Raw genomic sequence first — 24,017 nt, 5'->3', positions numbered from 1 at the left:
ACCATGAAACCGGTGGTGATTATTAGGGTAAAAACTCATCCGGGTCACTAGTATACTTCAGGGAAGGAAGCTGCCGGCCTCAGCTGGCCTGGCCGATGTTGTGAGTCTGGAGTCACACAATGTGGAGCATTGGAGCAATAGATACCGGCCTGGCCAGCGTCACCTACCTCATGATAAGAGGCCCTGAGATTACACCTTACCACGAGGCTGCAAAGAGGGAGCAAGATCATGTGACATTGCGTCATTTTTATACAACAGATTCCTAATTTTTGAGAGAAGTGTCAGACATTTATTTATATCCAACTCGAAGACAACAGAGGTGCTAAACATCCACCAGGGAGTGAGAACCTCCAACAGTGCGGCGCTCCCTCAGCACCGACCCTCCCACAGAGCAGCGCTCCCTCAGCACTGACCCTCCAACAGTGCCCGCTCCCTCAGCACTGACCCTCCGACAGTGCCCGCTCCCTCAGCACTGACCCTCCGACAGTGCCCGGTCCCTCAGCACCGACCCTCCCACAGAGCAGCGTTCCCACAGTACTGACCCTCCAACAGTGCGGCGCTCCCTCAGCACTGACCCTCCAACAATGCGGCGCTCCCTCGGCGCTGACCCTCCGACAGTGTGGCGCTCCCTCAGTACTGACCCTCCGACAGTGTGGCGCTCCCTCAGTACTGACCCTCCGACAGTGCAGTGCTCCGTCAGCACTGACCCTCCGACAGAGTGCAGCGCTCCCTCAGTGCTGACCTTCCGACAGTGCGCGGCACTCCCTCAGCACTGACCCTCCGACAGTGCTCACTCCCTCCGCACTGACCCTCCGACCATGCTCACTTCCTCCGCACTGACCCTCCGACCGTGCCCACTCCCTCCGCACTGACCCTCCGACCGTGCCCACTCCTTCAGCACTGACCCTCCGACCGTGCCCACTCCCTCAGCACTGACCCTCTGACAGTGCGGCGCTCCCTCAGCACTGACCCTCCGACAGTGCCCACTCCCTCAGCACTGACCCTCCGACCGTGCCCACTCCCTCAGCACTGACCCTCCGACAGTGCCCACTCCCTCAGTGCTGACCCTCCGACCGTGCTCACTCCCTCAGCACTGACTGTCCGACCGTGCGGCGCTCCCTCAGCACTGACCCTCCGACCGTGCTCACTCCCTCAGTGCCGACCCTCTGACCATGCGGCACTCCCTCAGCGCTGACCCTCTGACAGAGTGCGGTGCTCCCTCTGTCAGCTACCTACAATTTCTGACCCAAAAGCAAACACAAAAAATTTCCTATCAAAGAAGAGCAGTGATTCCTTCCTGGTCTTGTGGTCAATAATTGTTTTTGCAGTAATATCACTGTAAATAAACCAGCTTGCCTGAACATCATCACATTTCTGTTTGTGGGCTTGCTGTATACAAATGGACTCCTGTGTTTCTGACAACAGTGACTATATGCTCGTGAATTTAAAGCGATTGTGAAAGGTGCAGTATTAATGCGAATTCTTTCCTGTCCCTACTCCCTGGTGGGACTCAGTATTCAGGGCATTATACCCGTCTGATTGTTGAGGCTGCTTCTGTAACTAAGGTGATAGTTTTCCCTGTGATGGTCAGCATTAGGTGAGGCTGGACCAAATATGAGATGTGGCCCCTATCACCCTGTCTCTCTTGTGTTTGCTGCAGGCGAGGACATTGTGCTGAGAAGGTTGAGGAATGTCTGGCGTCTGTTTTCTCTGAGCCTTTTCTCTCCTCTCTTTCCCCTCGCCCATCCAAGCTGACTGCCCCGGGACATTCAGCGAGTGTCTCCCAGTTGTCAGTGTCAACGTTCACCATCTGACTTGATAGAAGTGTACAAAATGATCAGAGGTATAGATAGAGTGGACAGCCAGAGACTTTTTCCGAGGGTGGAGGTAGCTATTAGGAGGGGGCATAGTTTTAAAGTGATGGAGGTAGATATAGGGAAGACGTCAGAGGTAGCTTCTTTACTCAGAGGGTGGTCGGGACATGGAATGCATTGCTGGAGAGGGTAGTGGAGTTGGCCACATTAGGGGCATTTAAGCAGCTGTTAGATAGGCATATGGATGATAGCAGAAGGTAAGGGTGGAGGTCAGACTTTAGGTTTAGAGTAAAGGTTTGGCACAACATCATGGGCCGAAGGGCCAGTAATCTGCTGTACTGTTCGATGTTCTATTCTGGTGCCTCCATTGCCAAGGCTTGGGCACCCAAGAGCTTGAGACCCTGCAGCAACTCTCTGGGCATGTAGCTCCGCGGGATAGCCATGGTTACCGTTACACATACACAGTGCGAAGGCAAAGCTGTCGAGATTAACAATCTCCAGGGCCCCTGTGTCGATCACCTTTACCAACAGAGAGGTGCTGAGAATCTTTCTGAAACTGCACCATTGGAATCTGTTCACCATTTTCTCCAGCTCTGCGTTTGTTGTCTCGGCCTCTCCGTGGCACTAGAGTCACAAGCTCCTGTTGAGTGGAGAGGGGAGGGAGTTTGCTGAGTTGGGGGAGGGGAGGGGGTGAGAGTTGTTGTTGGGGGGAGGGGTTTGTTGAATTGTGTGGGGGTGAGGGGGAAGTGTTGAGTTGTGTGGGCTGAGGGGGGGTGTTGAGTTGGGGGGGGAAGAGAGAGGGGAGTGTTGAGTTGGGGGGGAGGAAGGGAGAGGGGGCGTGTTGAGTTGGGGGGGGAGGAAGGGAGAGGGGGGTGTTGAGTGGGGGGGGAGGAAGGGAGAGGGGGGTTGTTGAGTGGGGGGGGAGGAAGGGAGAGGGGGGTGTTGAGTGGGGGGGGAGGAAGGGAGAGGGGGGTGTTGAGTTGGGGGGGGAGGAAGGGGGGGTGTTGAGTTGGGGGGGGAGGAAGGGGGGGTGTTGAGTTGGGGGGGGAGGAAGGGGGGGTGTTGAGTTGGGGGGGGAGGAAGGGGGGGTGTTGAGTTGGGGGGGGAGGAAGGGAGAGAGGGGGGTGTTGAGTTGGGGGGGGAGGAAGGGAGAGTGGGGGGTGTTGAGTTGGGGGGGGGAGGAAGGGGGCGTGTTGAGTTGGGGGGGGGAGGAAGGGAGAGTGGGGGGTGTTGAGTTGGGGGGGGGAGGAAGGGGGCGTGTTGAGTTGGGGGGGGAGGAAGGGAGAGTGGGGGGTGTTGAGTTGGGGGGGGGAGGAAGGGGGCGTGTTGAGTTGGGGGGGGAGGAAGGGAGAGAGGGGGGTGTTGAGTTGGGGGGGGAGGAAGGGAGAGGGGGGTGTTGAGTGGGGGGGGGAGGAAGGGAGAGAGGGGGGTGTTGAGTTGGGGGGGGAGGAAGGGGGCGTGTTGAGTTGGGGGGGGGAGGAAGGGGGGGTGTTGAGTTGGGGGGGAGGAAGGGGGGGTGTTGAGTTGGGGGGGGAGGAAGGGAGAGAGGGGGGTGTTGAGTTGGGGGGGGAGGAAGGGAGAGAGGGGGGTGTTGAGTTGGGGGGGGAGGAAGGGAGAGAGGGGGGTGTTGAGTTGGGGGGAGGAAGGGAGAGTGGGGGGTGTTGAGTTGGGGGGGGAGGAAGGGGGCGTGTTGAGTTGGGGGGGGGAGGAAGGGGGGGTGTTGAGTTGGGGGGGGAGGAAGGGAGAGAGGGGGGTGTTGAGTTGGGGGGGGAGGAAGGGAGAGAGGGGGGTGTTGAGTTGGGGGGGGAGGAAGGGAGAGTGGGGGGTGTTGAGGTGGGGGGGGGAGGAAGGGGGCGTGTTGAGGTGGGGGGGGGAGGAAGGGGGCGTGTTGAGTTGGGGGGGGAGGAAGGGGGGGTGTTGAGTTGGGGGGGGAGGAAGGGAGAGGGGGGTGTTGAGTGGGGGGGGAGGAAGGGAGAGGGGGGTGTTGAGTTGGGTGGGGAGGAAGGGGGGGTGTTGAGTTGGGGGGGGAGGAAGGGGGGGTGTTGAGTTGGGGGGGGAGGAAGGGGGGGTGTTGAGTTGGGGGGGGAGGAAGGGGGGGTGTTGAGTTGGGGGGGGAGGAAGGGAGAGAGGGGGGTGTTGAGTTGGGGGGGGAGGAAGGGAGAGTGGGGGGTGTTGAGTTGGGGGGGGGAGGAAGGGGGCGTGTTGAGTTGGGGGGGGAGGAAGGGAGAGTGGGGGGTGTTGAGTTGGGGGGGGGGAGGAAGGGGGCGTGTTGAGTTGGGGGGGGAGGAAGGGAGAGTGGGGGGTGTTGAGTTGGGGGGGGGAGGAAGGGGGCGTGTTGAGTTGGGGGGGGAGGAAGGGAGAGTGGGGGGTGTTGAGTTGGGGGGGGGAGGAAGGGGGCGTGTTGAGTTGGGGGGGGAGGAAGGGAGAGAGGGGGGTGTTGAGTTGGGGGGGGAGGAAGGGAGAGAGGGGGGTGTTGAGTTGGGGGGGGAGGAAGGGAGAGAGGGGGGTGTTGAGTTGGGGGGGGAGGAAGGGAGAGAGGGGGGTGTTGAGTTGGGGGGGGAGGAAGGGGGGGTGTTGAGTTGGGGGGGGAGGAAGGGGGGGTGTTGAGTTGGGGGGGGAGGAAGGGAGAGAGGGGGGTGTTGAGTTGGGGGGGGAGGAAGGGAGAGTGGGGGGTGTTGAGTTGGGGGGGGGAGGAAGGGGGCGTGTTGAGTTGGGGGGGGAGGAAGGGAGAGTGGGGGGTGTTGAGTTGGGGGGGGGGGAGGAAGGGGGCGTGTTGAGTTGGGGGGGGAGGAAGGGAGAGTGGGGGGTGTTGAGTTGGGGGGGGGAGGAAGGGGGCGTGTTGAGTTGGGGGGGGAGGAAGGGAGAGTGGGGGGTGTTGAGTTGGGGGGGGGAGGAAGGGGGCGTGTTGAGTTGGGGGGGGAGGAAGGGAGAGAGGGGGGTGTTGAGTTGGGGGGGGAGGAAGGGAGAGAGGGGGGTGTTGAGTTGGGGGGGGAGGAAGGGAGAGAGGGGGGTGTTGAGTTGGGGGGGGAGGAAGGGAGAGAGGGGGTGTTGAGTTGGGGGGGGAGGAAGGGAGAGAGGGGGGTGTTGAGTTGGGGGGAGGAAGGGAGAGTGGGGGGTGTTGAGTTGGGGGGGGAGGAAGGGGGCGTGTTGAGTTGGGGGGGGGAGGAAGGGGGGGTGTTGAGTTGGGGGGGGAGGAAGGGAGAGAGGGGGGTGTTGAGTTGGGGGGGGAGGAAGGGAGAGAGGGGGGTGTTGAGTTGGGGGGGGAGGAAGGGAGAGTGGGGGGTGTTGAGTTGGGGGGGGAGGAAGGGGGGGTGTTGAGGTGGGGGGGGGAGGAAGGGGGCGTGTTGAGTTGGGGGGGGAGGAAGGGAGAGAGGGGGTGTTGAGTTGGGGGGAGGAAGGGAGAGTGGGGGGTGTTGAGGTGGGGGGGGGAGGAAGGGGGGGTGTTGAGGTGGGGGGGGGAGGAAGGGGGGGTGTTGAGTTGGGGGGGGAGGAAGGGAGAGTGGGGGGTGTTGAGTTGGGGGGGGAGGAAGGGGGGGTGTTGAGTTGGGGGGGGAGGAAGGGAGAGAGGGGGGTGTTGAGTTGGGGGGGGAGGAAGGGAGAGAGGGGGGTGTTGAGGTGGGGGGTGTTGAGTTGGGGGGAGGAAGGGAGAGTGGGGGGTGTTGAGTTGGGGGGAGGAAGGGAGAGAGGGGGTTGTTGAGTTGGGGGGAGGAAGGGAGAGAGGGGGTTGTTGAGTTGGGGGGAGGAAGGGAGAGAGGGAGGTGTTGAGTTGGGGGGAGGAAGGGAGAGGGGGGGGCGTTGTGAGGATTGATGGGGGTTGTGTTTGGCCTGTGGAAAGCGGGTGCTTGGAGCACGGTGAGGATTGGGTGAGCAGGGAATTCAATTGCACTGGAATGACAGGAAAACGTCCGAGCGGTTAAAGGAGCCCCACAGCTGTGGACCTCCATGACCATTCATGCCTCACACCTTGTGGCCATAACCAACTCGAATTTGGAAATCACTGCCTTAAACGCTCTCTCAACAAGTGGACCTGATGGAACGATGCAAGTCCCTGAGGGGTCTTGACCAAGTGAAGGTGGAGAGGATAGTTCCTCTTGTGGGCAAATCTCAAAGTGGCTAGAGGTAATTTTAAGGCCATTTAAGACAGAGTTGAGGAAACATCTTTTCTCACAGAAGGTCATGAATCGTTGGTCCTTTCTTTCTCTCCCACTCAACAACCTCGTCCCCTCCCCCACTGAACACCTCATCCCCCTCCCCCACTCAACAACCTCGCCCCCTCCCCCACTGAACACCTCATCCCCCTCCCCCACTCAACACCCTCCCCCACTCAACAACGTCAGCCCCTGCCCCACTCAACAATCTCACCCCCCCTTCCCCACTGAACACCTCACCCCCCTCCCCCACTCAACACCCTCGCCCCCCCCACCCCCACACAACACCCTCGCCCCCTGCCCCCACTCAACACCCTCGCGCCCCCTCCCCCACTCAACACCTCACACTGCTCTCCACACAGAGCCAGTTAGCCCTGTGTATCACTTCACTGCAAAAGTCCAGGGCCATCTCGAAACAGCGAGTCTGGACATAATTGATGGAGACTCCAGTCTGCCCAAACATCAGGGTCCCCCTGCCCCAGCTGAGCCTGAAAGAAATGCAAACATGTGCGTTTGCATTGGCTGATTTCAAGGTCTTGTCAGAAAGTTGACGTATTTAGGGATCAATGCACATGGGGGACCAACTCCATATGTTCTACTAGTGTTTACTCCCTTAGTTTTTAATTCTTTCAAGCTGCTTGTGAGGCTGTACAGCTCCAGTGCCAGAGTGTGCCCACATGCAGAGAGACCTTTAGCAAAAGCTGAAGTTAACAGTCAATCATCATTGACTGGTGTATTATCCACGGTAATGCCTTCACCAATCGGAGTCTACCTGTCAACCAAGCGCTTTTTTTTCATACGGTATAAATGTGGCTGGTTGTTTTGGTATTCTTGCAAATTGTCCTGATGCATGCAAGACAAAGGCCATCAACAAAATGTGTCTTTTATCAGCAATACCACTCATTGCAACAGAGCAGCGTGCTCAAAGAGATTGCAGTGTATGAAGGAGATTGAGGTGTTTACTCCCCCAAATCATATGCTGTTAAACAGTGTGGAGGTCATGAACATCTCTTTTGAAGCTAAGCTGGCATTCTAACCATGGGTCAGCCAGTATGCATCAACCTGTTGGATACACAAGGGATAGTTACAGACCTGGAACAAAACAGGCCATTCACTCGCTCCATCTGCCAGTTCTTTGACAGTATGATCTAAATAATCCCCAAATTTTTTCCCATAGCACCATAAATTATCTCCCAAAATATTTACCCAATTCTTCCGTAGAAATTAAACTGAAGCTGTTCCCACCATCTCCTTCAGGCAGTGTGTTCCCAGTCACAATGCACTGGGGGAAGGTACTGGCTGGTCATACCACTCCGTTGCCAATTGCCTGAAATCTGTATCCAATGTTGATTAATCCTCCTGTCCTGGGCGCTGCTTGTTTCTGATGTATTTGAGCCCAAACATTTTCTTTGCAAAATGACACCAGGGCTCAGGGTGGTTTCTTTCACAGCAGATTAATGTTCAAACCAAGCCTCTTCATGGACCAGAGAATGTCCAGCATCAGCCCTGTGCTGGGCTTTGGTGGTTTGGAAATGGAGGTGTTGAAGGCTGGCAGAAGGTGTATGGAGGGTGGTATCCGAGCAAGGTGACTCCTGGCACTGTCTTCATCCTGCAGGTTATAGCTCACAGATTGGTAACAGATGCAGTGCCAGGAAAGCATGAGGTGTTTAAAATGTGCAGGCCATTCACAAATATTCCTATTACTGTAAATGCAACAGCTGTATCAGAGAGCAGACAGGAGCCTTCTTTTTTACAAATACAGCTGCCTTGTTAAAAAAAATCCCCTTGTAGCCACGTCATGGCTAACCTATCATTTCATCGCGATGCAAACGAACAAAGTCCACATTCATTCAGAGCCTGAGACAATTTACATGAGTTAAGAGCTAATATTGCAGGGCAGTGAGTTCCAGTTTCTAATATGTGAAATCAAATATCTTCAAGTTTTGGATCATTGTTTCACCCTTGGCGTGCCCCTCAGCAAACTGTACATCAGTTCTGCAATGTTTTTCAAACATTTGTGTTGTATTAGCTCTGTGTAATGTCTTGTAATTACTGCCACACGGTCATCTCTCTGACAGAAGATTTCATTTCAATACATGACATTTCCCGTAAGCTCCATTTATCCGTGAGTGCAGGAACATTGAGGCTCTCATTTTCAATTTACGGAATTGTCTTGGAATTACGAGATGGAGCCTGAACCTGACTGCAAAAGGAAATTTAATGCAGCCGCTCTTCGTCATTGAGTCCTGTGTTGCTTTGTGTTGTGTATGTGACAGCAGTGATTGGACAGGGTGAGTAGGAACAGGAATCCCGGCTGACCCCTTTCTTTGTTCATGGTATCCCCAGCGAGAGAAGTGCCCCCACCAACAGAAACACAGCTTAATGCTGGACTGCATATAACAAGGTGTGGAGCTGGATGAACACAGCAGGCCAAGCAGCATCAGAGGAGCAGGAAAGCTGACGTTTTGCGTCCAGACCCTTCTTCAGAAATGGATTTCTGAAGATTTCCAGCATCTGCAGTTCCTACTATGTCTTAATGCTGGACTTGTCCTGGTCTGACCGCATGCAGCACTGTCTTTGCACAGTGATCCCATTAAAATCAGTTGCAGCAAAGTGTTACCTGCAGTCAGATTAACAGTGTCTGCCAACACTGACCAGAATATTGGAAATTCTCAACAACTGAACCAAACAAGGCTGCAGGCATTATAGATAACTTCATTCAGCAACCCTTCTAACATCATTTCTCAGGTTTAAATCCGCAGTTTAAATATAGAAAAGGTTTTCCCAGGAACAGATTGTATCCATAGTTCAGAAACAGGCTGTTCAGCCCAAATAGTCCACTCTAGTGTTCAGACTGCACTGGAGACTCCTCTCATCCTTCCTGGCCGAACCATCAATTTCTCCCTGTCTCACAGACCTGTCAAGATTCTGCTTAAACATATTAGTGTTATTCGCGCAAGCCGTTCTTTACACCGACCACAGAAGGACTCAAGCATGTTCATTATCTTCCTGTTGGGGTGGCACAGTGGCTCAGTGGTTAGCACTGCAGCCTCACAGCCCCAGGGACTCGGGTTCGATTCCACCCTCGGGCGACTGTGTGGAGTTTGCACGTTGTCTCTGTGGGTTTCCTCAGGGCACCCTGGTTTCCTCCCACAGACTAAAGATGTGCAGGCGAGGATGGATTGGCCATCGCTGGACTAATAATCCAGAGACCCAGATAATGTTCTGCAGATCTGGGTTCGAATCCTGCAATGGCAGATGACGGAATTTCAATTCAAGAAAAAATATCTGGAATTAAGGATCCAATGACGACCATGAGCCCATTGTTGATTTTTGGGGAAAACTCATCTGGTTCACGAATGTCCTTCAGGAAAGGAAACTGCCATCCATACCTGGTTCGGCCTACATGTGACTCCAGACCCACAGCAATATGGCTGACTCTGAACTGCCCTCTGGGCAATTAGGGATGGGCAATAAATGCTGCCCAGCCAGTGATACCCTCATCCCAGACATGAAGAAAGGAAAAACAAATCATGCAGGGCCAGGGATGGGGGAACGACACAAGATCGTTTCCCTGGGATGAGGCTGTCCAAAACTAGCGGACAAAAGTTTAACATGAGAGGGTGAAGATTGACTAATAGACCGAACAGGCAACACGTTCTTTCAAAGGGTAGTGCATTTATGGAACGAGTTGCCAGAGGACCGGGTGTGTTCCTGTACTCGGTGCCCCCCCCCCCGACCGGGTGTGTTCCTGTACTCGGTGCCCCCCCCGACCGGGTGTGTTCCTGTACTCGGTGCCCCCCCCGACCGGGTGTGTTCCTGTACTCGGTGCCCCCCCCGACCGGGTGTGTTCCTGTACTCGGTGCCCCCCCCCGACCGGGTGTGTTCCTGTACTCGGTGCCCCTCGACCGGGTGTGTTCCTGTACTCGGTGCCCCCCCCGACCGGGTGTGTTCCTGTACTCGGTGCCCCCCCCGACCGGGTGTGTTCCTGTACTCGGTGCCCCCCCCCGACCGGGTGTGTTCCTGTACTCGGTGCCCCCCCCGACCGGGTGTGTTCCTGTACTCGGTGCCCCCCGACCGGGTGTGTTCCTGTACTCGGTGCCCCCCCCCGACCGGGTTTGTTCCTGTACTCGGTGCCCCCCCCCGACCGGGTTTGTCCCTGTACTCGGTGCCCCCCCCCCGACCGGGTGTGTTCCTGTACTCGGTGCCCCCCCCGACCGGGTGTGTTCCTGTACTCGGTGCCCCCCGACCGGGTGTGTTCCTGTACTCGGTGCCCCCCCCCAACCGGGTTTGTCCCTGTACTCGGTGCCCCCCCCGACCGGGTGTGTTCCTGTACTCGGTGCCCCCCCCCGACCGGGTGTGTTCCTGTACTCGGTGCCCCCCCCCGACCGGGTTTGTTCCTGTACTCGGTGCCCCCCCCGACCGGGTGTGTTCCTGTACTCGGTGCCCCCCCCGACCGGGTGTGTTCCTGTACTCGGTGCCCCCCCCGACCGGGTGTGTTCCTGTACTCGGTGCCCCCCCCGACCGGGTTTGTTCCTGTACTCGGTGCCCCCCCCGACCGGGTTTGTCCCTGTACTCGGTGCCCCCCCCCGACCGGGTGTGTTCCTGTACTCGGTGCCCCCCCCGACCGGGTGTGTCCCTGTACTCGGTGCCCTGAACCGGGTTTCTTCCTGTCGTCATGCTCTCTGACCGGGTTTTGGTGATTAACAGCAGGCTACAGTTAATATATTGGAAGTTACTTGGATTTAAATGGTTAATGGTACTTGAATATTGCCAACATGTGTGACTGCGTGTTCAGTGTGTGCGTGTTTAAACACACGGGGCTGTCTGTGCAGTACTGTCCTGAAAAGCAACTCCCTTATTAATGCAGGGATAATGGGAACTGCAGATGCTGGAGAATCCAAGATAATAAAATGTGAGGCTGGATGAACACAGCAGGCCCAGCAGCATCTTAGGAGCACAAAAGCTGATGTTTCGGGCCTCGACCCCTCTCTGATGAAGTGTCTAGGCCCGAAACGTCAGCTTTTGTGCTTCTGAGATGCTGCTTGGCCTGCTGTGTTCATCCAGCTCCACACTTTGTTATCGTTGCCTTATTAATGAATGCTCTTTCTAAACCCAACGGGGAACTGGCCAATTCGCAACAGGAGCAAATCATTACAAATAGAATCAAGTTGCTGGCATGGACGGAGTAAAGTCACTTTTTTGCAGCTGATAACTTTGTGTTCAGTTTTTACCTGTGCATTTCAGTCCCTGCCATGCACTGACAGCCTGGTTGCCACTTTTTCTGACTGCTTTGAAAGGTGAGCCATTGTGTTCGGAAATGCAGACAACTGTGGACTCGGAGTTACAGCCTGACCTCAGCTGGAATTGACACCGAGTCTCTGCAGTGAAATGGGCTGCAGTGAGTGCTATTTCCCAGCTTTCAGCCCACTGTCCAGTGACACTGGGCCGAAGCTGGCTGCAGTCTAACTACTCACTACTTCCACTCCCGTGTGCCATCTGCCCACTCTGAGGCCTTCAAATCTAAGAAAAATAATCATCCTGGGATGTGGGCCCTGTCATCTCTATCTGCCCTTGAGAATGTGATGGTGTTGTGGTTAATTAGAACATAGAACATAGAACATAGAACATAGAACAGTACAGCACAGAACAGGCCCTTCAGCCCACAATGTTGTGCCGACCATTGATCCTCATGTATGCACCCTCAAATTTCTGTGACCATATACATGTCCAACAGTCTCTTAAATGACCCCAATGACCTTGCTTCCACAACTGCTGCTGGCAACGCATTCCATGCTCTCACAACTCTCTGCGTAAAGAACCTGCCTCTGACATCCCCTCTATACTTTCCACCAACCAGCTTAAAACTATGACCCCTCGTGCTAGCCATTTCTGCCCTGGGAAATAGTCTCTGGCTATCAACTCTATCTATGCCTCTCTGTTGCTCTGTTGCTCTCTGTATGGTGTAGGTGTGTCAGGATTGTGGGAAGGGAGGAGCCCAGAAGTGGGTGGAATTTTGATACCATGGACACATTCCTGGAGATTTATGGCACCATCTCCCGGATCCAACTATCCAAGCGCCCTCATTCCTTCAAATTGGGAAACTGATATGCCAATCTTCAGCTTTGCATTCTCAAAGCCAACTGGAAATTGACTGGTCATTCTGATGCTGAACTGGATGATTCTTGACTGTCCATCAAGCTGCCCATTCATTTCCCAACTCTAACTCCATGGCTGATGTTTGTATAGCTGTGAAAATGCATTTTTCTCCAGGCTGACAGAATTGTCTGGGAAATTAACCAAAAGACCAGAAATAGGAACGGGAATAGGTCACTCTGCCCCATCGTGCTCACTCTGTCATTCAGTCGGATCACGGCTGATCCAATACTCCTCATGTCCACTTTTCTACTCTTTCCCCATCAGCATTGATTCCCCGACTGATCAAGAATCTATGCTTAGATATACACAAGTACTCCAACCCCACATGTCTCTTTTCCAATGAGCTTCAAAGATTCACAATCCTCTGAGAGAAGAAATTCCTGCTTATCTTAGTCTTAAATTAGTGCCCCTTTATGCCCTCTACTCCTAGACTCTCTGATCAGGGGAAACATCCTTTCATCATTTACTCAGTCCATCCCCTCAAGAATTCTGTGTGTTTCAATGAGATCACCTCTCATTTTTCGAAACTCCAGCGAGTACAGTCCCATTTTTACTCATAAGACAATCCCTCCACGCCGGGGGTCATCTAAGTGAACCTTCTGTGAACGGCCTCCAATGAAATGAGATTTCTCCTCAAGCAAAACTGCTCCCTGTACTCCAGATGTGGTCCCACCAGCACCTTGTACAGTTGCACTTGGCCTTCCTTACTCTTACTGTCTAAGCAGCTTGAAATAAGGGTCAACATTCCAACCGCCTTCAACAGGTACTCCCAAGTCCCTTTGTATTGAAGCTTTCTGCAGTTTCTCTCCATTTAAGTAATGCTGTTCTTTTGTTCCGCCTTCCAAAAAGAACACACTTCCCAACAATTTTCCCACATTATACATGCATTTGCTAAATTCGTGCCCACTTAACCTATTGATGTCTCTCTGCAAATTGTTTGTATTCCTCTCACAGCCTGCCTCTCCACTCCTGGAGATTCCTGGCTAAAGCTGGGCTGTTGGATATTCTCTCCAGGGATAACAAATGAATGAGGTTGGTGTTTCTGTGTGAAACTCTGGAGAGGAATTCAGAGTTGCTGTTGTTCCCAGAAAGTTATTGCACATGTGACTGTATTTCACCAGCTTGGAAACTAAATATGAAAATAAGCTTGATAATACTGGTAACATTTAGACAACACTAAACTCTGTTAAGTCTCTAGTTTTATCCACAATAAATTGACCCTGTCTCCAGGCAAATGCTGTAAACTAGAACGTGAAATGTGAGAAAGTAGAAATGGAACTGTCCATTCAGCACCACAGATTCCAATATTATTACGTTAAACAAGAATATTATTTCCATCAATGTTATTTAACACTAAATAGTATTTGCTGTGAATAATTAATCCTTTCATGAAAAAATCTTCCTGAATGGCCTGAAATCCATGATTATTTTAATGCTTTGTTATAGCCTCAGGTGGTTACTGTCTCCTTGTGTCTGGGATAGAGTGAGTGATGGGGCTAAATACCATCACCTTGGCATGAGACAGGGAACGATGGCAGAGTGCTAGTGTACTAGACTAGTAGGCCTTAGGCCTCAGATAATCATCTGGGTACATGGGTTCAAATCCCACCTCAGCAACAAGTGGAATTTAAATGCAATGAATTGAAAACAGGTCTCAGTAATGTTGATTGTTGAGGAAAAACCCATCTGGTTCACTAATGGCCCTTTAGGGAAGGAAACTGCCATCCTTACCTAGCCTGGACTACATGTGACTCCAGACCCACAGCAATGTGGTTGACTCAACTGCTGACTAAATGAATTAGTTCAAGATGAATTGGGAATGGGCATCGAATGCTGGGTCTTCCCAGTGAAATCCCATCACTGAATTTTAAAAATTATGAAAGCTGCCAGTTGATTGGAAAGCTTACTTTCAGTGACCGTTTATTTTAAGCTGCTTGACTCTTCCATCTCGGAGGTGAACACAAACCTGAGACAATGCCTGTCGCAATGACACTTCTCAGTTACACCACCAGATGTCAGTCAGGAGTTCAGCCCCAAAACTATTCTGCTGCTGCTGCCATCGCTGATTTTTGTCCCTGTGAACTCTGTTCAGTACATATGGGCTCAGAGGTCCTGCACCATCACAAATACAGCATATACTGTGAAGATCCTGTGTTTTTACTATTGTTTTTACTTTAATCGTGGACTAATTGTTCTTGCAACTTTTTCCCCATACTTTTAGAACATAGAACGTAGAACATTACAGCACAGTACAGGCCCTTCGGCCCTCGGTGTTGTGCCGACCTGTCATACCGATCTGAAGCCCATCTAACCTACACTATTCCGTGTACGTCCATTTTCCTGTGTGTGGTTGTGCGACTGTGTGTTTGTGTGTATTTTTGTGTCTGTATGTGTATGTCTGATTGTGTCTGTGTGTGGCTATGTGCTTATGTGCCTGTGCTTGTACGTGTGTGTGTGTGTGTGTGTGTAAAAGGGGAGTTTATAAGGGCGTTACGATTTTAATTTGTACATTTATATACTGATGGTTCAAAACAGCTACCTATAGCTAGAGTCCATTATTTGTAATAAATAGCAGTTCTGTCCAGTACAGAAATCTGGTCTGCACTTTCTATCAGAGATAATGGGGACTGCAGATGCTGGAGAACCCAAGTTAACAATGTGAGAAGCTGGATGAACAAAGCAGGCCAAGCAGCATCTCAGGAGCACAAAAGCTGACGTTTCGGGCCTAGACCCTTCATCAGAGAGGAAGGGTCCAGGCTCGAAACGTCAGCTTTTGTGCTCCTAAGATGCTGCTTGGCCTGCTGTGTTCATCCAGCTTCACACTTTGTTATCTTGCACTTTCTATCAACCTGGTTCTAAAACAAATTTGAATTGGTGAGTTTTGCTTCCTTTATAAAATCTTCAACTATTCTGATAACTATAGGAAAAACGGGGCGTGGTTTTCAATGTCCTCTCCCAGTGAGTGTGACACTACATAAGTTGTTATAATTGGTAATATCCTGGAAAAAAAGGCAGATCTGATGGGTTATAGAGAGAGGTCAGGACAGAAAGATTGGTTGGATAGATATTTCATGGAGCTAGCACAGATAATTGGGCTGAATGGCCACCCGTGTTGTTTATTTCTGTAGCTTTAGAACTAACAAGGTATCTCAGATTAAAAATAAGCTCACATTGCTGTTCAGAGAATCAAAGTGAAGCGTGACCAATGAACTGCACCGAGCAGTGTGATTCTGCGATCATAAAGAAAACACTGGAATGAAGTAGTGATTTTATTTCTATTTTGTGATCAAGGAACTAAATTATTGATTTTGCACTGACAGTGTGCTTCTGTACAATAATCACTTGTTCCAGGCAGTGATAAACTCCTGCAGTGAGGGGCAGTTGGGATTTTGATTGAGGGATGAATATTGACGTAGACACTAGCGTCAGCTTCCCCCGCTGCTCCTGTCAGCATGAGGCCATGTGATCCTGAGTAAACAGCCTGGCACTTGCATTCTTGTGTCATGTCAGAAATATATCAACACTATCATGCATCAGTCTAGATTGCCTGCTCAGGCACCTAGACCAGGACTTGAACTCACAATCCACGAGCATCTGTTCCCTCCACCACCGATGCTCAGTAGCAACAGTGTTGTACCATTGACAAGATGTGCTGCAGAAATTCACCCAAAGATCCTCAGACAGCACCTTCCAAACCTATGACCACTTCAGCCTGAGGACAAAGGCAGCAGATATATGGGGACACCACCACTTCCAAGTTCCCCTCTAAAGCATCCTGATTTGGAAATATATCGCCGTTCCTTCAATGTCTTTCCAGGGTCAAAATCCTAGGAATTCCCTCCATATGGGCATTGTGAGTCAATCTACAGCATGTGGACTGCAGCAGTTCAAGAAGGCAGCTCACCACCACCTTTTCAAGGGGCAACCAGGGACAGGCAATAAATTTTGGTCGAGTGAGCGAAGCGCACATCCCCTGACTGAATTTTTTTTTAAATTAGACTTGGGAGGTTAAGGCTCTTACCCTGAACCACAGTTTTAGAATAATTAGTTTTCCCTCAGTTTTTTATGGAATCCTGCTGCTGAAAGGTAATTTGTTGGACCTGTCATGTGAAGTCTAAATGCTTCAATTCATCAGTGAGAAACATCAAAGGCACTAACATTTTCAGCAGTAAATCTATGGCAAAAAATCAACACAGTGAATCGAACACTCAGCTAACACCTTGCTCTTTGACCTCAAATGTCTGACCTTGGACCCCTAGGCCCCAGTTCCCACCTTGATTGCAGCCTTTTGTTGCATTTCTCTCATGTTCAGATCTGTAAATAACCCCTTGCATCTGAGATTTATTGCTGTTTCCAAATAAGTCGATTGAATTGGGAAATGATTGGTAGGACGTCTGAAGTCACTGAGGGGCCTTTGGAAAATGAATAACTTTTCAATTGGAGGAATCGGAAAATCCAATTGGTTGAAAGAAATCAATCAAAAAGCACAATAGCCTGAGCTGCTGTTGACTGGTGCCTTAAACAAATACAGAATTATTGCTTGTGGGTACCTTGTGGGTGAGAGAGATTGCCAACAGCATGTGTATATTATAAATATATAAATGTGTGCATCAAGGTGGAAAGTGACTATCCCACAGCTGAAATGCGTTTGTTTGAGCTATAATAATTTTCAGTCAGACTTGCATATTTCCTAGTCAATCTTGTTTCATTTTGAGAGAACTCCTTTTGGATGTAAAGCAACAGATGTGGCACCTGATGACAGATGTTGTAACAGGGGTGTCTCAGCGTTAGCGTGCACAATGTCATGAAAAAGCCCAAGATCTTTTCAAATCTCTCTCTCTCTCCTGTTCTATGTTTAATTGAGGATCTAGATGACGCAGGGTGTTTTGTTGCCTCTCGCTCTCAGTCAGCCCCACATTCTACCCCACAAGTGCCTCCAGGCCTGAGGAAAGAAAACTCCCCTCGAGAGGCAGTACAGATCGGGGGTTGTGCAACATTTTGGAAGGTCCTGATTACATAGGAAACAGAAGCCAGAGAAGACTATTTGACCACGTAAACCATTGGCAAGATGTGAGGCTATGCTCAGTGATAATGGGAACTGCAGATGCTGGAGAATCCAAGATAATGAAATGTGAGGCTGGATGAGCACAGCAGGCCCAGCAGCATCTCAGGAGCACGAAAGCTGGCGTTTCAGGCCTAGACCCTTCATCAGAGAGGGGGATGGGGTGAGGGTTCTGGAATAAATAGGGAGAGAGGGGGAGGCGGACTGAAGATGGAGAGAAAAGAAGATAGGTGGAGAGGAGAGTATAGGTGGGGAGGTAGGGAGGGGATAGGTCAGTCCAGGGAAGACGGACAGGTCAAGGAGGTGGGATGAGGTTAGTAGGTAGGAAATGGAGGTGCGGCTTGGGGTGGGAGGAAGGGATGGGTGAGAGGAAGAACAGGTTAGGGAGGCAGAGACAAGTTGGACTGGTTTTGGGATGCAGTGGGGCGAGGGGAAGAGCTGGGCTGGTTGTGTGGTGCAGTGGGGGGAGGGGACGAACTGGGCTGGTTTTGGGATGCGGTGGGGGAAGGGGAGATTTTGAAGCTGGTGAAGTCCACATTGATACCATTGGGCTGCAGGGTTCCCAAGCTATGCTCGCTGGGAGGAAGAATACAGATGTAGATGATTTCATAAATGGGGTAAGGCTTTGGACATCTGAAATGCAAAGGTACTTGGGAGTCCCAGTTCAGGATTCTCTTAAGCTAACACATAGGCTCAGTTAGTGGCTAGGAAGGCAAATGAAATGTTGTCATTCATTTCAAGATTGCTAGAATACAAGGGCAGAGATGAGCTGAGGATGCATAAGGCTCTGGTCCGACCACATTTGGAATACTGTGGGCACTTCTGGGCCCTGTATCTAAGGAAGGATGTGCTGGCATCAGAGAGCAGTCTAGAGGAGGAATCCAAGAATGGTCCCAGGGATGAAGGGTTTGACATATGAGAGCAGTTGAGGACTCAGGGTCTGTACGCGATGGAGATCAGAAGCTTGAGGGGGATCTGACTGAAACTTACAGAACACTAAAAGACCTGGATAGAGTCGATGCAAGAAAGATGTTTCTATTAGTAGGAGAGGCTAGGACTAAAGGACACATCCTCAGAGTGAAGGGATGACCCTTTAGAACTGGGATGAGGAGGAATTCCTACAGCCAGAGAGTCGTGAATCTGTGGAACTTATTACACAAAATGCTGGTGAAGCCAAGCCATTGAGTGTCTTTAAGACAGAGGTAGAAAGGTTCTTTATTAATGAGGGGATCGAAGGTTACGGGGAAAAAAACAGGAGAATGGGGTTGAAAAACATATCAACCATGATCAGACTTGATGGAGCAGACCTGATGGGCTGAGTGGCCTAATTCTGCTCCTATACCTTATGGACTAAACCTGTATCCTCTGGAGTATTGAATAGGGAGCAAGCTCCAAGGGCCAATGGCCTATTCTTGTTTCTATGAGCCTGCTCTACATTCCAAAAGGATCACAACTGATCTTGTACCTTAATCTCAATTTCCCACATGCTCCCCATGTGACCATGATCCTCTGAAAGGTCTATCCACCTCAGCCTTGGATCCTCACACCTATGAAGCACCTACTAGTCTCTGTAATAGACCATTCCAACTGTTTGCATGAAGAGATTCCTCCTCATTGTGGTCATAAATAATTAACTCCTTATTCTGATACTGTCCCCTGTGTTCCCCATTCTTAAAGCAGGGGAGGCTTGATCTCAGCAATTACCCTGTCATATCCCAATCCCAATCTTGTATTCTTAGATGTGCTCATCATCTCTCTTTCCAAAATACAGCAAATGCCGTTTGAGTTGACTCAGCTCCTCTTCCAAGGATCACTCAGCTTGGAGGCCGAACCCATGAACCTTCACCAAGGTCATGAATGGCACTATACAAATTCAAATCCCGGATGTCCTGGAAATGTTATAAATGGGAGAGGAGGTTTTGTGAATGGTTTAGGGAACCACCTTTAATTCATCAATGCTTTACTAACTAGAATGGAGCTTTACCCAAGTACATAGGAATAAGTGATGTAGAGAGTGCTTAGAGTTATTTTGAACAATGTTCAGATGTTGAATTTGTGCCAGACAGTCTAATTAAACTGACTGTGGGTTACAGCCCCACATTCACAATCCTCACTGTAATTCATGAATCATTATCCTCTTCCAGGAAGGGCTATGGGATAGCTGTAATTGGCAGTATTTCAGTGTCAAAACCCATCCCCTCCACTTCCACTTTTAGTTCCTGGATTGACTGGGGACACAGATACCAGAAATGGGATTGTCTGCAAGAGGACGATTATTAATTCATGGGAAGTGAGCTATGCTGGTATTTCTTGCTTTCACAGATAAGGTTCAGTTTCATTGCTGTGGGTCTGGAGTCACACTTAGGCCAGACAAGATAAGGACTGCATTTTCCTTTCCTGAAGAGTATTAGTGAACCAGCTGGGTTGTTATGACAAGTGATAGTTGTCACCATTAGACTAATTTTTCTTTCATTGGATTCAGATTTCACCAGTTGCCGTGGTGAGATTTGAACCAGATAATTAACCTGGAGTTCTGGATCAATCATCCAGTGTGAACACCATCCACCAGCATGTCCCCTGTGAATAGAGATAGGCCCACATTATAACACTGATCTCATTGCAAAGATACTTCATTCACTGGATAGTATCTTGCAATGCTTTGAAGTTGTAAAAGGGCATATATAAATGCAAGCTAACAAGGTGTAGAGCTGGGTGAACACAGCAGGCCAAGCAGCATCAGAGGAGCAGAAAGGCTGACGTTTTGGGTCTGGACCCTTCTTCAGAAATGGGGGAGGGGCAGGGGATTCTGAAATTTCTGAAATCCATTTCAGAACCCCCTTCCCCTTCCCCCATTTCAGACGAAGGGTCCTGACCCGAAACATCAGCTTTCGTGCTCCTCTGATGCTGCTTGGCCTGCTGTGTTCACCCAGCTCTACACCGTGTTATGTCAGATTCTCCAGCATCAGCAGTTCCTACTGTCTCTGAGTATATAAATGCAAGCTCTTTTCTATGCTGTGCCCAGTATTACTCCACCCTTTGAATGGGTACACTGCAGCGGGCCGTTCCTGTGGACCGGACGGAACCTTTCTCCATTAAATACGTTTGCTTTGGAAGGTTCAGTGAGGCCTTCCTCTCACTGACTAGTGTTGACCGTCCCAGCTCCTTGGAGCTATTTCCCAACACTAGTTTGGCACATTGGCAGGTTCACAATCTCACATCCTGTGCAAGCCTGTCCCAATGTAAACACTACTCTGAGGATTTTATTCCTCATCAATGCGTTGGAAAATTACTTTAAGGAGGGAAAGTTGAAGGGCTGGTCCAGCTGGTAACTGGGTTAGGAGCATGAGAACAGCAGTAGGTTATTCAGCCCATCGAGCTTTCCCCACCATTTAATGTGATCAGGGCTGACTGACCTCCTCAGTCCCTTTTACAAACCCCATCCCCCATATACACCATTGACAATCAGAAATCTATCAACCTCTACCTTAAATAGACTCAAAGACTAAATGTCTACAGCTCTCTGTGGTAGAGAATTGCAAAGATTCACAACCCTCTGAATGAAAAAAAGTTTTATTTCAAACGTAAGTGGCATCCCCCTTATTTTATTGTGCCCCTGATTCTAGACTCCAGGGGAACCATCTATCCTGTCTATCCCTTAAATATTCTTGGTGTATCAGAGTTACCTCCCATCCATAGGTACTATAGACAATACAAGCCCAGTTTGCCCAGTCTCTCGCACAAGGCAGTCCTGCTATCTCAGGAACAAGACCTTTGAAACTTCATTACAATCCCTCTAGGGTGTGGCACGGTTTCTCCGTGAATAGCACCGCTGCCTCACAGTACCAGGAACCTGGGTCCAATTCCAGCCTCAGGTGGCCCTCTCTGTGGAGTTTGCACCTTCTCCCTTTGTCTGTGTTGGCTTCCTTCAGGGACTCCGCTTTCCTGCCACTGTCCAAAGCTGTGCAGGTTAGGTGGCTTGGCCATGCTAAATTGCCCACAGTGTGCAGGGATGTGCAGGCTAGGTGCGTTAGCCATGGGAAATGCCGTGTTACAGGGACAGGGAAGAGGGTGGGGTCTGGATGGCAAGCCGTTTGGAGGGTCGGTGTGGGCTCAATGGGCCAAATAGTCTGTTTTTACACTGTAGGGATTCTGTGATTCTATGATTCCTGAGATAAGGAGACCAAAACTGCATGCAGTACTCCAAGTGCAGTCTACCCAAACTCCTATACAATGGAAGCAAAATTTCACCAATCCAATTTGCTGTTATAAAAACTAACATTCCTAATTACTGTTCGTATTAGCCTCACCAGCATGCTAGCCTTCAGTGACTGGAAGTATTAATTTCCTTAATGCCACTGCTCTTAACTGTGTTGATAGTCAAGATTCCTGGGGTAGGTTGTGTTCAGGACACCAAAGTGAACCTGGCACCTGAACAATCATATTATCGCAACAAACGAATGGATTCAGCGACTGAGGAAGGTACAACGTGAGCAAAGAGAAAGGCTCGCCAACCACTAAACAATGCCTTGTTTCACAAGTCAGTAAACATGTTCAGGTTATTGCTGAAAATGGACACAACTTGTTTGAGTTTTTCACCTGTACTTATCAGGACAATTTGCAAGAATGCCAATGTAAAAGGAAAAATCATGTATAACGCATGAGAAAGTGCTGAACTATGGCAACACCTGTACCATTCAATGTATTCTTGTCAACCAATCAGAATCTCCTCACACACTTTATCTGTATTGTTTTCCCCTTAAAGTTGGTATTTCTTGAGATGGGTCCTGATGATGAGAAGGATGAAAATCTGTCTTTTCTGCAATTCTCAATTTCGGTGCTCCCAAATTACCATATGCTAAAAGTAATCATTTTGCTTTGTTTGAAAAGTTGGTTTAGAATCTCAGACTATAGTTAAATCTCAAAAGGTTAGATGAGCTTTAAAAGGACAAGGAGGCACGAGCAAGATTGGCAACTGACTGGCAGAGCCTTCAAAGATGTGACAACGTCTGCTATTGTGAGGCGTGTAATGTTGTGTAAATTAAACTCATGGATTTCAGAACAACCTCTTCATTCACCTATAGAGAATCCTATGGAATTTACAAGTTCCAGGAGAGAAGTGGACAGGTTTATGGGAACTATTAAAATATGCTCTATTCATTCCAAAATAGAAATAATTGGCATTAGACTTTTTTTTGTTATCTGAGTCTGACAATTTAAGATAAATTTCCAAAAAGCGGTTCTATTCGATTGCTTGTAGCCTTGGCGATGGAATTATCCGCTCCCCCGACTCTAATTTCCACTGTTCGATTTGTATCAGCTGAACTTTAATTGCTGTCTAACTAAAAAAATCCGTTGTCATTGTTATGTGTAGAATTAACATATTTGCTGTTTTCCTCTATCTGCCTAGTATTCATGTGACTTGGTAAACATTTATATCTCAATCGATGTCTCTAAAACTGATGATTTGGTCATTTCTCTCAATGCTGTGTATGGAATCTTCCTATATTTGTTTGGCAGTATTGCTGAAAACAAGATTCATTTACATAAAACTTTTCATCTTGAACTCATATGGACAATTTGCAAGAATACCAATAAATGGGAAAACCAACATGAATACTGTATAAGAGGAGAGAGCTGATTGGGTGGCAAGTGGATTCTGATTGGTAGAGGTGTTGTCATAGAGATGTAACAGATAGTGATGATTGACAGTTAACTGCCAGGCCTTGTTTTACATTTTAACCAGGCAGTTTGATTCTGTTTGGTAAAGGCAAGGGATATAGGAGAGATCAGAATTGGATAAATACAAATATCTGGGCAATTGAGTGGCTGGAGAAGATTGCTGAAATAAGAAACAGAAATGCTAGGATTTGAACAATTTTCAAATTGGTGTGCTTTCAGATTGGGAGCCAATGTAGGTTAGTGAGCATGGGAGTGATAGGTGAACGGGTCTCAAAGTGAACTGAAAGAGTGGCAACAGCAGTTTTAGTGAGTTCAAGTTTTCTAAAGGGTGCCCGAAATGGGTTTGGCGGAGAGAATTTTGAATCAAGTAGATGGATAGAAAAGCAAGTTGAACACTTAAATCAGGACTGGAAGTTCAGGAATGAGCAAGGATACTAAATACAGTGAGAAAGAAAATGTTAGTCAAGAACAGCCTTGTCCTGGCCCAACAAAGTGGCAATTAAGGTTAAAAACAGAAAAGAGAGCGGAAAAATATGATGGTGTGAGATGGAAGACAGTTAGAGAAACAAGATGATGTCAACAGCCTCATTAAGTTTTTGGTAAAAATGAATGAATGAACCAGACTGACTATACTCTAAATGTGTGTCATTGGCAGTCAAAAGCTTGGCATGTTCTGAAGCAATGAAAAGTGTTACCTAAATGCACATGCTTCCTTCTGTAAAATTCTAAGTATGTATATGATTTTAGGCATCAGGTTATCTGATTATTGGGTGGCGGACTGTGTGAAGGTGAACTTGATGAGAAAGTGAGAAACACAAGATTACAGTCTGTATTGTGAGAGTTTTGAGGTCTCTCTCAGGTACATTTTGTGCTGCCCTTGGGATTGACTGATATTCATTCAAACTGAATCCATGTGCATCCTGTTTATATAGAACATAGAACATAGAACACTACACTATTCCATGTACGTCCATATGCTTATCCAATGACGACTTAAATGTACCTAAATGTGAAGTAATATGCTCTGAATAGTCACTAAAACACTAGCCAAATCTCAAAGTTACATCTGTTTGTTGGTGGAAACAAGATCTCCACCATTCAGTCAAGAGAGAAGGAAATAGCCTTTCAGACAATAGGTCACAGCAGCAATGTTTC

Source organism: Stegostoma tigrinum, chromosome 19 (genome assembly GCF_030684315.1).
Source record: "Stegostoma tigrinum isolate sSteTig4 chromosome 19, sSteTig4.hap1, whole genome shotgun sequence".
Lineage (NCBI taxonomy): Eukaryota > Metazoa > Chordata > Chondrichthyes > Orectolobiformes > Stegostomatidae > Stegostoma > Stegostoma tigrinum.
This window is presented reverse-complemented; position numbering follows the sequence as displayed.